General features: G+C 50.8%; 1 protein-coding gene across 15 annotated transcripts in view; it reads right to left on the bottom strand.

The window, feature by feature from the left end:
* KLC1 (kinesin light chain 1) overlaps positions 1–8,394 on the bottom strand; it is an 88,189-nt gene extending 79,795 nt beyond the window's left edge. For 14 of the 15 annotated variants that reach the window (XM_049898569.1, XM_049898572.1, XM_049898576.1 and 11 more), the window contains exon 1: positions 7,283–7,562. The gene's annotated coding sequence lies outside the window, so the exon portion shown is untranslated. Of the gene's footprint in view, positions 1–7,282; positions 7,563–8,303 lie in introns of those variants that run through there. The other variant, XM_049898568.1, reaches the window with a different exon arrangement.
* Between the last annotated feature and the right edge of the window lie 5,183 nt (positions 8,395–13,577).

Genomic DNA, 13,577 nt, shown 5'->3' with positions numbered 1-13,577 from the left:
AATAGGGAACCCAAGGTTGGGAAGGGAGAGTGCTGACAAGTCGTGGGGTTGTTAACCAATGTCCTAAAACAATATGCGTACTGTTTAATGAGAAACTAGTTTGTTTTGTAAACCTTCATCTCAAGTACAATTAAAAATATATACATATGTTCTTCGCCAACACCATTAAAAAAAAAGAGACAAGCTCCATAATACAGCATCTATCCTTCATTTGTTCCCATCCCAAAAACTATAAACTGGATAAAACAAAAGCATTTATTTACCTTTTGGGCAATGTTACTGTAGACACGCTTTCAGAACTAGGGAAATGAAGTCGGTAGGGAGAACACCTTTTGGGTTCTCCCCACCCGAGGAAGTCAAGCTTGATCTTGTTTTGAGACTACCACCTTCCTGTGCTCAGCTCTCTAAGGTCACAGTAACCCAAGCAGATCACCAGTTTCGAGATGTGTACACATCCCAAGGGGACTGTACTTCGCTGTTTCAGAAAACCACACACAACACACACACCCAATGCCGTCGCAGAAAACCACAGGCTGTCAATAAAGACAACTGCACCTGATGAGACTTTACAAGAAGTCCTGAGGGTCAGACGGGCTCCCAGGCCAGGCAGGTCACCAAGGCCACATGCTTTGACTCCATCCCTTCAGATGCAAATTTAAGATGAGATAAGAGAGAAGGGTAACTCCCAAAACAAGGATGAGTACCTCCTGGTGATGCAAAGGCCTCTCTTACAAGTCCTTGGTTAAGCCATGGAAGCAGCTTCATCTGACTACGTGTGACTAAGAGAACACATATCAAGGTACTTAAGGGAAACTAGGGCAAAACAACAAACAGTATGAATTCTGTGGCAGAAAAAAGGACTTTTTTATTCAAAATGAAAAAAAGTCAGTAGATTAACACAATGCCATGAGAGTAAGTTTATGTATTTAAGTACTAATGGACAGAATAATTCCCTAACTAGAAAAAGGCAATTAAAGAAAAACCTTTTCAAAATCAGGGCTCTCTGAAGACAGGAAATGGGAAAGGGGACAAGTCTCACTGACACCCTTCTGCAGCATGAGTTTTCCTGAAAAGGCATACACCTTTAAATAATTTAAAAACCTGAACAGAGAAGACATATCAAGCAAGAAACATAAAAGAAAAAAATGATAAATTGGACTTCATCAAAATTTCAAACATAATTATTGAACAATACTGTCACAAAAACAGCCACAGAATGGGAAACTTGCTTGTGCTGCAACACATACGTCTGACAAAGGACTAGCGTCCAAAACGCGTGAGGAGCTCCTACACTAAATAACAAAAAAACAAACAACCCAATCTCTTACATGCACTGAAGACTTAAACAGACACTTCACAGAAAGCGCACAAAAAGCGAAAAGACATGAGTGCTCACCATCATCAGTCATCAGGAAAACGCACACCAAAACCTGACACAGCACTACGAGGCCCCTACCCCTAGAATGGCTGAGATGAAACAGACAGACAGCACCCAATGTTGGGGGCGATGTGGGCCAACAGGAACACTCACACTGCTGGTGGGAGAAGAAAATGGCGCCACAACTTCGGAAAACCCGCAGTTTCTTTAAAAGCTAAATGTACATCTACCCTATGACCCGGCAATCCCACTCTTCACTTTTTATTCAAGATAAAAGAATATATACATCCACAGTCTTGTGCAATAAGCAGCCCAGATATACATCAAAAGAATGGCTAAACGGTGGCATATTCATGCAACAAAACACTACTCAGGAACAAAAGGGAACAAACAGAGATCCATGCAAACGGCACAGGTGAATTTCAAAAACAGTATGCTGGAAGGAGCTGGATGCAACACATACATGCACGCACTGTATCATCTCATTTATACGAAATACACACTGTATCATCTCCCTTATGTGAAATACACACAGTGTATAACCTCACTTATATGAAATACACACACCGTACTATCTCATTTATATTAAATTCCAGAACAGGCAACGCTAACCTGTGGTGAGGGAAATCAGATCAGCGCTGCCTGGGGGAGTGATCTGAAAGGGGCATGAGGGAAATTTCTGGGCTGTTATCTTGATACATGTTCATTAAACTAACTGAAGGGTACACTTAAATTCTGAGCACTTCACTGAACGTAAACTGTATCTCAATTAAAAAAAAAAGAGTAGTTTCTTTTATGTTTCATGCTGTGTATGTATTTAGTGTCTTACTCTGATGTTAACTGAAAGATCGTCATGAATGGTTTTGAGAACACAGTAAAATGGTGAGAAGGTGTGGTAGGCAGTTAGGATCCTCTACCCCAGATTCCAGGCCCCCGGTGTGCACCTTCTCCCACTTATTCCATCGAGCACTCATCAGGTTCCTGCTGTGTAAGGACCCTGCAGATGTAATTAAGGTCACAAATCAGCTGGCCCTAAAATCAGGCTATTAGCCAGGCTGGGCCTGACTCAATCCCATGAGCCCCTCAAATCTGGTCTAGAGGTCAGAGGTAGAGGCAGTCAGAGATTAAAGTATGAGAGGAATCTGGAGTGAGGGAGGGTCTCCACGCCCAGCTTCCAAGATGGGGTGGCCCCCTGCTGACAGGCAGCAGGACCTCAGTCCCACAAAAGCTGCATTCTGTCACAACCAGGGGAGCCTCAGCCGAGAAACTAAGCACAGGACCAGGCTAAAGCCTGGACTCCTGACCCAGGGAAACGGTGAGATGCTAATGGGGACTGTTTTAAGCCGCCGAGTTTGCAGAAACACGTTACACAGCAAACAGAGCAGTAGCCCAAATATGCTAAAAAAGCTTCTGAACTCAATGACTCTTTAGCTAAAAACACTAGAAATTGTCCTACATGTTTTCTCCCATTTGGTCAGTAATACTAACAAACGCTTTTTGCAGACAGACGGTAACCGAATTTAACAGAAAACACACCACCTCTCGTCACCATAAGAATGAAGACCCAATCAGCACTCCCAGGCCCCTGGTCCCTGCCCCCTGGTCTACACCAGCCAGGCCCTGTGAAGACTACTGCACCCTGCGGCACCCAGGCAGGGACCAAACAACTGCACACGGGATCACTGTGGGTCAGTTTTGATTTACATAATAAAACAGTTCAGAGAAAGGAGGAGCAACAGGCATCACCTGAGCTTTTAAAATGGAAGCGCTGGGGCCAGGTCTTCCCAGGTAAAGCCAACTGTGGGCCTAACATAGCCTCCTCCTGAGTGGGTCATGTGATATCGCAGGCTCTAAGTAAGGCGAGGTAGTTAAAAGCTTGAAACGTGGAAGCAAAACGTTAGAATCCTCACTAAACAGCTGTGTGGCGTCAGTCTAAGTAACTTGCCCCGTCTAACCCTCAATTTCCTCCACAGTAAAATGGAGGTGATCCACAGGGTTTTCACTGGCTGATTTTTAGAAGATCACCAGGCCTCTCTTCCTAGTCCGTCTCATTCAGGACGCTCTTCTGATAGCTGTTCAATATCATAGCAACACGCCAGTCTCTGCTGACACACAGGTGGTGACCGTGTATGGGGTGCGCCGGCCGGAACTCAAACCCAGGTGTCCCGCATGGGAGATGAGCACTCTACCGCCCGAGCTGAGAGCTGACAACAGAAACGGAGGTCATCCCAGCTCCAACGGTCTGCGCTCTGGAGCTGAGCTCATGACCATCGGTTTTATCATTACTACTGCATCAGACACCAGAGAGGCCACCAGATCACGAGTCCTTAGTGCTTGGACATAAATTTCCACGCGATGCAACAGAGAAATCAGGGAACAACCCAAGGTTTAAATTGAAGTAACGTATTTTTAGACCCAAGAAAATAATTTCTACTTTCCATATGTGCATAATTTAGTTTAAAACGTTTGTTCTATTGGTAATCATTTACCTGTTTTATTTTTTTCAGTGTGGATGACACACCAAGCATATTCATAAACATGGGTCTAAACTGCTTTCATCCTTGAGTTTTAGTTAAAACTAAAATAAAACCATGGCTTATTTTTGATCCAAGGATGTATTAACTAGGAGGCTACAGGGCAGAATTACACAAAAAGGGTGGCTTGGGGAAAAGAATGCAGGTAATCTCTCAATTAGCCTTCCTGCCCCTAACCTAACCTCAGGAGGTAATATTCTCAGCAAAAATTTAAAAGGACATTAATGACTCCTTGGAAGTCAAATCTAAAAGAGATTTTTCAGTCCAAATTGGCCTTGACCACTTGATACCGCCCTCCTCTCCATCCTCTGGTCTCTCAGGGCTCTATCCTCCTGCCCCTGGGGCCACTCTAGTCTCTACCAGTGCCCAGGACTGTCTCTGAGAGATGTCATTTTGGACGCCACTGGCTTTAAACAATATGATGAGGTCCAACAAATCTTTATCTCCAGCCTAAATCTTTCTCCGGAGCTCCAGACCTGTGTATGCAGCTGACTGCAAGTCAACCTGGCCGTCCCAGAAGCACTTTAAATTTTACATATCCAGAACTAAACTCTTCTTTCTCCTGCAGTTTTCTCAATCTCAGTGGATGTCACCATCCAGTGACTCACCCAAACCAGAAATGTCCCCTCCTGCCATCCTTGCCCCATCCATCCAGTCACCAAGTCCGGTATACCCGAGCCCATAAACCTCTCTAATCCATCTGCTCTTCTGTTCCCACTGCCACTGCCCTAAGTCAAGGCGCTTAGAACTCACACAGGGTTAAGAGCCTCCTAAGTAGTCTCATCCCCCATTAAAGCACCTGCCATACCAATGCCTCTGCTTTCTAAAACGTCACCTGGCTGCTCACAACCTCCTGAGAGTATCCCACAAGCCTTTCCTACCCCATCTATTCTTACTCTCTTCATTCTCTAGCACCCCCCTTTCCTGCTGCAGGGCCTTGGGCTTATTCCCTCTGCAGACCACCACGCCCCTCACACCCCTGGCATCTGGCCAATTGTTCTCAAGTCTCCGACCAGGAACCCCATCCTCTAGACGCTGCCTCTCCCTGCCTCCTCGCACGCAGCACAGCACTTAACCCAGTCTGCGGAACCTGCTGGAGTCCCTGGGTGGTGTGATCGGTTAAGCGCTTGACTACTAGCCAAAAGATTGGTTGTTCGAACCCACTCAGAGGTGCCTTGGAAGAAAGGCTTCCAAAAGATCACTGCCTTTGAAAATCTTATGGAGGTTTATTGTTGTTAGTTCCCATCGAGTCAATTGCGACTCACGGCTACCCCATGTGTGCAGAGCAGAACTGCTCCATAGCGTTTTCAAGGCTATGACCTTTCTTTCAGCAGCAGACCACCAGGCCTATCTTCCAAGGCACCTCTGGGTGGGTTCAAACCACCAACCTACTGGCTAGTGGTCAAATGCTTCAGCGTAGGCGGTGGTGCCTGTCTACGTACAAGTAGCCCTGGTAGTGCAGCGTTTAAGTGCTCCACCGCTAACCAAAAGGTCAGCGGTTCAAACCCAGCAGCCAGCGCTCCATGGAAGAAAGATGTGCCAATCTTCTGGAAAGATTACAGCCTCGGAAACCCTCTGGGGCGCTTCTACTCTGTCCTATAAAACCACCGCGTTAGAATCCACTCGGCAGGACAGTAACTGTCTTCTATTTTTACATCCCCAAACCCTTAGCACAGTGCCTGGCATTTAACTCGTTCTCAATAGACATTTAAGACCACCCTTTCACAATCTTAATTTGCTAATCATTTTCATTCTACCCTCTGCAATTTGGCACCTGAAGTTTTCTGCCTGTTCTTATTTAGGATTTTAGTGATCAAGTCTTAACTACATCGGATACTGGTTCTCATATTCCACTTAAACGGTGACAAGGCTACCAAAAATACTTCCAGGTTAAACCAATCCTACATTTACTCTTTTGCCTTTCCAGTTTCTAATTTTCTTTTTACATAATTACATGATGTTTTAAGCTAGTTTATAAAAGCCCTATGGGGAAATCTACACACTGACTTTATTTTTTCTGCAACACTGTGAAACATGCTTAGGAATCTATGAAACACGGGACCCGGTACCCTCCCCAGGGCCATTCATTCCCTCCCTCCCGCTGGCTGGAGAGAATCACTGTGCGAGCCCCATGCATTTCTTCACACCTGCGGAGAAAAGTACACAGCAGGGCCCAGGGAGGGTCCCCATGCCTGGCGCTCCATCACCCAGCGCCAACTGCAACATGATGTTGCATTCTTCGGTGACGTGGAGAAACAGCTCAGACCGCCTACCCTCCCATAATTCCACACCATCTGAAAATTGTAATATTTAGTACCATGGTATTCTTACAAACACTTATGAAACAGAACAATGGGTCAAATTTCCACTCTAACTGTGGCTTGTTACCAATCCCCGAAAGAGGTAAATTCTATAATTATTAGCTTTTAGGAGGTCGTTCCAATCTCCTAAGAGGCTTTTCACTGGATCATTACAATGTATTCCAAGCTACAGATTCTGACCAAGGGCTTAGTCATGCTGTACCAAAAAAAAAAAGACCTTGGAATTTAACTGTGCAAGCCATCAAAGCTCTAACTGATCTACATTGCACTTTAAATGGTATACACATCTTAAATTTTTGCTGTTTTCCCGCTCTATAAAAACTCATTTTTCCAAGTCCTCCTTATGACATGCTTACTACGTAAATTTTGAGCATATTCTTTCAATGAGAAAAAACAGACAGCAACAAATTTCAACAAAAACATCCATATATATACATCCGGGAACGACCTACAGGACCTACAAATCTTTAGCTAAAAAGCCATGCAATCCACCACGCGTCAATTTTACTTTTTTAATCTTTATTTTCATTTAAAGAATAACGTGCACAAATTTTGCAACCGAGAACGTACTCCGGACGGAGGCCGCGGCCAGCTGGGTCGCAGCAGCGCCAGCGTGCGCTAAGGCCGCGGACGGGAACCTCGCCCACCTGCCCGTGAGAAGACGGGGGCGCCGGCCAGACAGGGGGTCTGCAGCCGGGGCGGCTCCCATCGCCCGCGAGGGGCACCGGCGCGTCGGCCCAGGGCGGCGCCGCGGAGAGGGCGGCGGCCGGAAGGAAGAGGGAGGACCGGACAAAGCGAGCCCCGCCGCCGCGTCCCCGGGAACCGCCGCCCCGTCCCCGGGAACCGCCGCCCCTGCCCGCGGGAGAACGGCGCCGGGACGCGGGCGGCCGGGATGCAGGCGGACACCGGGATGGAGACCGGGATGAGGACGCAGCGCCCGCGGCAGTCACGGGGGCGGGAGAGGGGACCGGCGCGGGGCCGCGGCGGGGCCGAGACGCGCTCGGAATCGGGCCGGGACCGCCCGGCCGTCGCCGCGCCGCCGCACTCACCGTCCTGCTCCTGCGGGGGCCGCGCTCGCCACGCGCGGGCAGGACGCGGCGGGGCTGCGCGCGGAGGGGCGACGCTCTGAGGAGACGCTGCCTCGGCCGCTCCAGGCACAGCGCCGCAGTCACGAGCGAGGGACGCCGACGCCGCTGCCGCCGCCCCGCAGCATCCCCACTGGCTCGCGCCCCGTGTCTCCCGGCGCCGAGCGCAGCCCTCAGCTCCGCTCCGCGCTGCCGGATCCGCTTCCGCCGCCGAAAATGGCGTCTCCTCCCTCCCGGCGCGGCCGGCCCCGCCCCACAATGCCGCGCGCCGCCGCGCCCAGGATGACGTCACCCGCCCCCGCGCGCCGGGGGCGGGGCCAGCGCTCGGCGGGGGACTCGGGCCGCGGCGCCCACGCGGCTCCCGGGGGCTGCGCTGCCCACGCTCGGCGGCCGAGATCCGGGGGCGTCGCCGGGGTGGGCGCCGGGCTCTGGGGCAGGGAGAGGTGCGGCCCGGCTGGGCTGCTGGGACGCGGCCGTGGGGTGACCCGGCGCTTCGGCCGCCGCCCCTCCCAGCCGGTACCCGCCCGGAATGTGGTCGGAGGAGGTGCGCGCCTCGTCCACCCACGTCCCGGCCGCGGCCCCGGCCCACCCCGGGCGTGTCGGGCGCCAGACCCACGCTCCTGTGCCTGGTGTGAGGCTGACGCGCCCCCTACGTCCGCCCAGGGCCTGCAGGGAGGGCTCCCGTCTGCCCCCCCAAAGGTCACGATGCTGCCGACCTGCCCAGCCGGTGGCGAGCTCGAGGTCTCCCGGCCAGGGGGCCTGTCTCCGTTCTCCAGGAAAACTTAGAGTCGTGGGTCAAGACTCACCGCCACGCCCTCCCCATCTCATGCCCTCTCCCCCAGCCCCGGGAGCCTCAGGAATGCAGCTCAAGGGGACTTTCCAGGCGCGCCCCTCGGCCGCAGGCTCTCACACAAACTGCACTTGAGGCTGGGGGAAGGGACGGGATGCTGGACCAGCCGTGCCTGGCCAGAGACGAGATGCCCACCTCGGCTGTCGCACCCTGGCAGCCTCCCGGCCGTCCTGCAGACCACACCGCTTGCTGCAGCGCCTCGACCTCCAGCCCGCCTGAAGGGCAGTACTTCCAGGTCAGAGAGCGCCTGGGTCCTGTCCTGCCGCATCGCCAGTGCCGCAGGCTGACTCAGCAGCCACCCAGGCGGCCGCCGCAGATGCAGGGGGCCCAGCTCAGCCCTCTGCCTGCTGCCAGCTTGGGAGATCCCTCCTTCTGGGGACCTGCAAATGTCCCAAGGGCCAGGTGGTTCCCCTGCCAGCCCCTGCCCTTGTGAACCGCTGTCTTTTTCAGATGGTATCACCCAGCATCGACAGGCAGCCTTGTTTTGACCTGCAATTGTGCAGTCACCAGGCAAGTAAGCGCTCCCAGATTGTCACAAGCAGATCCAGCTACTTCGATCTGATTTATGAGTGCAAAGGGGGCGCTCCTAGGGTGACGCAGCAATTACAGGGCCCAAGGCAGAGGCCATGAAGCAGAGTGAAACGCACATACGCTGTTAGTGATTCTGGCCAAACCCCAGCCTAGCTATCACCCACCTTCCAGTGCTGCTCCTCAACCACGGTTAGGCTGGGCACAGCAGCTGTTTGGAAGGGTACGCACAGGTGTCTCCTGACTCACTGCCAAGTGCTGTGGAGGAGGGAGGACCAGGCCAGGTATGGGAAGTGGCACCTCCAGTCACCCATCGCCCAGGCAAGAAACCCGGAGCCCTGATGCCCTCTCCCCTGTACCCCACTTCCCACGGGTAGCCAAGATTCTACCTCCTTAAGATCTCCTTAGGTCACTGGTGGTCAGTGGTAGAATTCTTTTCTCCCATGCGGGAGACCCAGGTTCAGTTCCCAGCCAGTGCACCTCACGAACAGCCACCGCTTGTCTGTCGGTGGAGGGTTGCATGTTGCTGTGAAGCTGAACAGGTTTTTACGGAGCATCCAGACTAAGATGGACTAGGAAGAAAGACCTGGTGATCTGCTTGAAAAAACCAACCAGTGAAAACCCTATGGATCACAGCAACCCATCGCCACGGGGATGGCACAGGACCAGGTGGCATTTTGTTCCACAGGACATGAGATCACCATGAGTCAGGGGCTCAACTCGAGGACAGCCAACAACAACAACATATTTTTAGTGCATCCCCACTGCCCCCACCTGTGCAGGTTTATTACCTCATTCTTTATCCCTTCTACAAGTATTTGCCGAGCTCCTGAGATTCCCGCAAATAAGGGCCAAGGATGTGTTGGTGAACAGATATATAAGACCCCTGCTCTCGAGGAGTTTACTTCCTACTGAAGAGAAGCAGATCAAAGCATGTAAGCAAAGAGATATTGGATGGAGCTGGCTATGCAGAGAATTAAAGTCAGATGAAGCAATGGGCAGAGCCAAAGTGGTGGGGCGAGGCAGGGGAAGGGAGCAGAGGGAAGGAGCCACGTGAAAAGCCCAGGGGCACCAGACTGAAGTCTGCAGGCAGGAAGGAGCTGGGGTGTTTCTCTCCTTGGAATGCTGCGATGTGCCTCTGGCTCTCAGAGTCAGGTTTTAACTGCTTCGCTTGGCTCACAAGGCCCTCAGGAGCTGGTGCTCCAACTCCCTCTGTGCTGGGCCCCAGACACCCTTGCCCAGCCCTGCGCCCACCCTGCTTTTTCTCATGGCCGTGCCCCTGTACGTAGTGTCCATCCTGCCTAGGAAGTTCTGTTTTTCCCTGTCCTGGTGCACTCCCTCAGGATCAGCCAAGAGCCACTCCCTCCTAGAAGCCTTCTCAGCCAGCTTAGTCTGAGTCAAGCCTCCTGTGCCTCCACCAGTGCCTTTTCAACTCTGCATGGTTAGCTGACCTCTCCCCTCAGACCCTGAGCATGGGCGCAGGAGCGGCTGTGTCCTCATTATCCCCAGGCCCAGCTACTGCCCAATGAGATGGCTCTGCACCCTGCACCGGGGAGCTGACAGCCCTGCGGGGAGCTCAGCGAGGAGGCCCAGAGAGGTGCTGGGGGTACACCCCTCATCCCTCAAGGATCCAGGGGACTCACAGATGAGGGCACTCACCTGGCAGGCGGGAAGAGCAACGCAGGTGAAGGCCAGGGGACAAGGCCCCCATGGAGGAGCTTCGGGAAGGAAAATGGGAAATTACTGTTGTTTTCGGCATTCATCATCTCACCGTAAATGTCTGTGGGTTTGGGGGAAGGCGGGATTGGCTTTTAATGCCTAGAGGCTTGCAGGTCAGCGAGCAGCTGGAGTCCATGAGTACCTGGAGGGGAAAGGGACAGAGGAGGAAAGGTCCACCGGGGAGGGAGGGAGATGGGGCAGGAGGCAGGCAGGCTGGGCTTTTAAAAGTCACCCTCATGTGGGCTGCTGGACTAGGCCCGGCCTGGTCTGTGGGCAGGGTGAAGGGGGAGTGAGTCCCTGGCACCCCCAGCCTGGGTGGGGAGGGCAGTGGGCATATGGCCTCAGAGGCCAGTGCTAATTTGGGCACAGTCCTGCCTTGCTCTGTCATGCCATTTCTGGTCTCTGCCTTCATTGTCCAAAAATGGAATTTATCAGGTTTTTAGAGTGTTTTTCCTTTAAAGATCTCAGCCGCCAGGCAGAAAGCTCCAGGACTGTCGGTCTCCTCTGAACAAGGGGAAACTTCGCACCATCGCCACCCCTTTGGATCAGGGAGAGGTGGAGTGCGCGTGTGGGGTAGCGGTAAGGTGAAGTCCACCCCCTCTGTCACTCACCCACACTTCTCTGAGAATACCGGGGAACTAAGGCTTGAGTCCCTCTTGGTGAACCCAGGAAAGAAAGGATACCCAGCACGGGGCCCCAGCTTAGCTTGCCAGTCTCTCAGCCTCAGAGTGGGGAAGTTGTGGTGCTAGTCTCACAGGTGGCCCCAGTGAACCAACCACCCCCTACTCCCATCTGGCCACGCAGCACGCCACCACCCCCCGCCCCTGGGCTCTGGACCAGCCTGTTTCCTGAATGTGGATGAAGGGACGCTGTGGTAGTCTCAGGCTGTGCTTGAAGGCGGCCAGGCAGCTTCATGCTTGTGCTTTTGGGAGCCCTGAACGGCCAAGTGAGAAGACTGCTGCCCTGCAGGAAAGGTCAAACCCACGAAGACAACTAAGGCCAGCATCAGGCTGTCCCTTTGGGGCCCCCAGACTTGGGAGTGAAGTCATGTTGGATGGCCCAGCCACAGCTGACAGAGGGACCTGTGAGAAGTTTGAAGGGGCAGGGAGGCCAACAACAGGGTCAAATCTGTGCCATAGGAAGGTGAGTCTGCCTGTGTGTGCATTTGGACATTCCACACACATTCATCGAGCCCCAGATGTGTCTCTGAACGTGTGCCAGGTGCTGGGGACAATAATATTCTAAGTGACCAGGAGAATATGTGTCCTATTTCTCTCCCTTCTGAGCAATCACAGGAAATGCTGGGAAAAGTGGAGACTTGACTGGTTGTCTGCAGTTATCTAAAAAGGGTAATGTCAGAAGACAGAAACGGGACATTGATGCTACTGAAATAATTTATATATAGTTGATAAACACTATGATGGAGGTAGAGGTAGGTCACATGATAGAATTTTGCAAGACCAACAACTTATTCATTAGAAATGCTTTTTTTCAACAACATGAACAACAACTATATACATGGACCTCGGCAGATGGAACACACAGGAAATCAAATCAATTACATCTGTGGAAAGAGATGATGGAGAAGTTTAATATCATCAATCAGAACAAGGTCAGGGACCGACTTCAAAACAGACCAGCAGTTCCTCATATGCAAGTTCAAGTGAAGCTGAAGAAAATTAGAACAAGTCCATGAAAGGCAAAGTACAACCTTGAGTATATCCCACCTGAATTTAGAGACCACATCAAGAATAGATTTGACACATTGAACACTAATGACCAAAGACAAGACGAATGGGGGAATGACATCAAGGACATCATACGTGAAAAAAGCAAAAGGTTATTAAAAAGACAGGAAAAAAAGATATCAAAATGGATGTCAGAAAAGACTCTGAAACTTGTTCTTGAATGTAGAGTATCTAAACTGAAAAGTAGAAACGATGAAGTAAAAGAGCTGAACAGATAATTTCAAAGGGCACCTCAAGAAAACAAAGTATTATAATGACGTGCAAAGACCTGGAGTTAGACAACCAAAAAGAAGGAACATGCATGGCATTTCTCAAGCTGAAAGAACTGAAAACTCAAGCCTCCAGTTGCAACATTGAAGGAGTCTATGGGCAAAAAATGAAATGAGGCAGGAAACATCAAAAGATGGAAGGATACACAGTCACTATACCAAAATGAATTTTAGGCGGTAGCATATGATGAAGAACCGATGGTCCTGAAGGAAGACATCCAAGTTGCACTGAAGGCATTGGCAAAAAACAAGCCTCCAGAAATTGACGGAATACCAACTGAGATGTTGCAACAAACAGATGCAACACTGGAAGTGCTTGTTCATCTATGCCAAGAAATTTGGAAGACAGCTACCTGGCCAAGCGACTGAAAGAGATCCACATTTGTGCCTATTCCGAGGAAGGGTGATCCAGCAGAATGCGAAAATTATCAAACAATATCATTAATAAATAATATCACATGCAAATTACACTGAAGATAATTGAAAAGCATTTGTAGCAGTGTATGGACAGGGAACTGCCAGAAATTCAAGTGGGATTCAGAAGAGGAAATGGAACAAGGTATGTCATTGCTGATGTCAGATGGATTCTCGCTGAAAGCAGAGAATACCAGAAAGATGTTTACCCATGTTTTACTGAATATCCAAAGGCATTAGACTGGGTGGATCATAACAAATTATGGATAACATTGTGAAAAGTGGGAATTCCAGAGCACTTAATTGTGCTCATGAAGAACCTGTACCTAGACCATGAGGCAGCTGTTAGAAAAGAATAAGAGGGTACTGTGTAGTTTAAAGTCAGAAAAGGTGTGTGTCAGAGTTGTATTCTTTCAGTATACCTAGTCAATCTGTGGAAACCCTGGTGGCGTAGTGGTTAAGTGCTACGGCTGCTAACCAAGAGGTCAGCAGTTTGAGTCTGCCAGGTTCTCCTTGGAAACTCCATGGGGCAGTTCTACTCTGTCCTATAGGGTCACTATGAGTCGGAATCAACTCGACAGCAGTGGGTTGGGTTAGTCAATCTGTATGCTGAGCAGATAACCCGAGAAGCTGGCCTATATGAAGAAGAACGGGGCATCAGGATTGGAGGAAGACTCATTAACAACCTGCGTTATACGGATGGCACAACCCTGCTTGCTGAAAGTGAAGAG

This window comes from Elephas maximus, chromosome 10 (assembly GCF_024166365.1).
Source record: "Elephas maximus indicus isolate mEleMax1 chromosome 10, mEleMax1 primary haplotype, whole genome shotgun sequence".
NCBI classification, from domain to species: Eukaryota; Metazoa; Chordata; class Mammalia; order Proboscidea; family Elephantidae; genus Elephas; species Elephas maximus.
The sequence above is the reverse complement of the archived record's forward strand: the minus strand, read 5'-3'. Positions and strand labels throughout refer to the sequence as shown.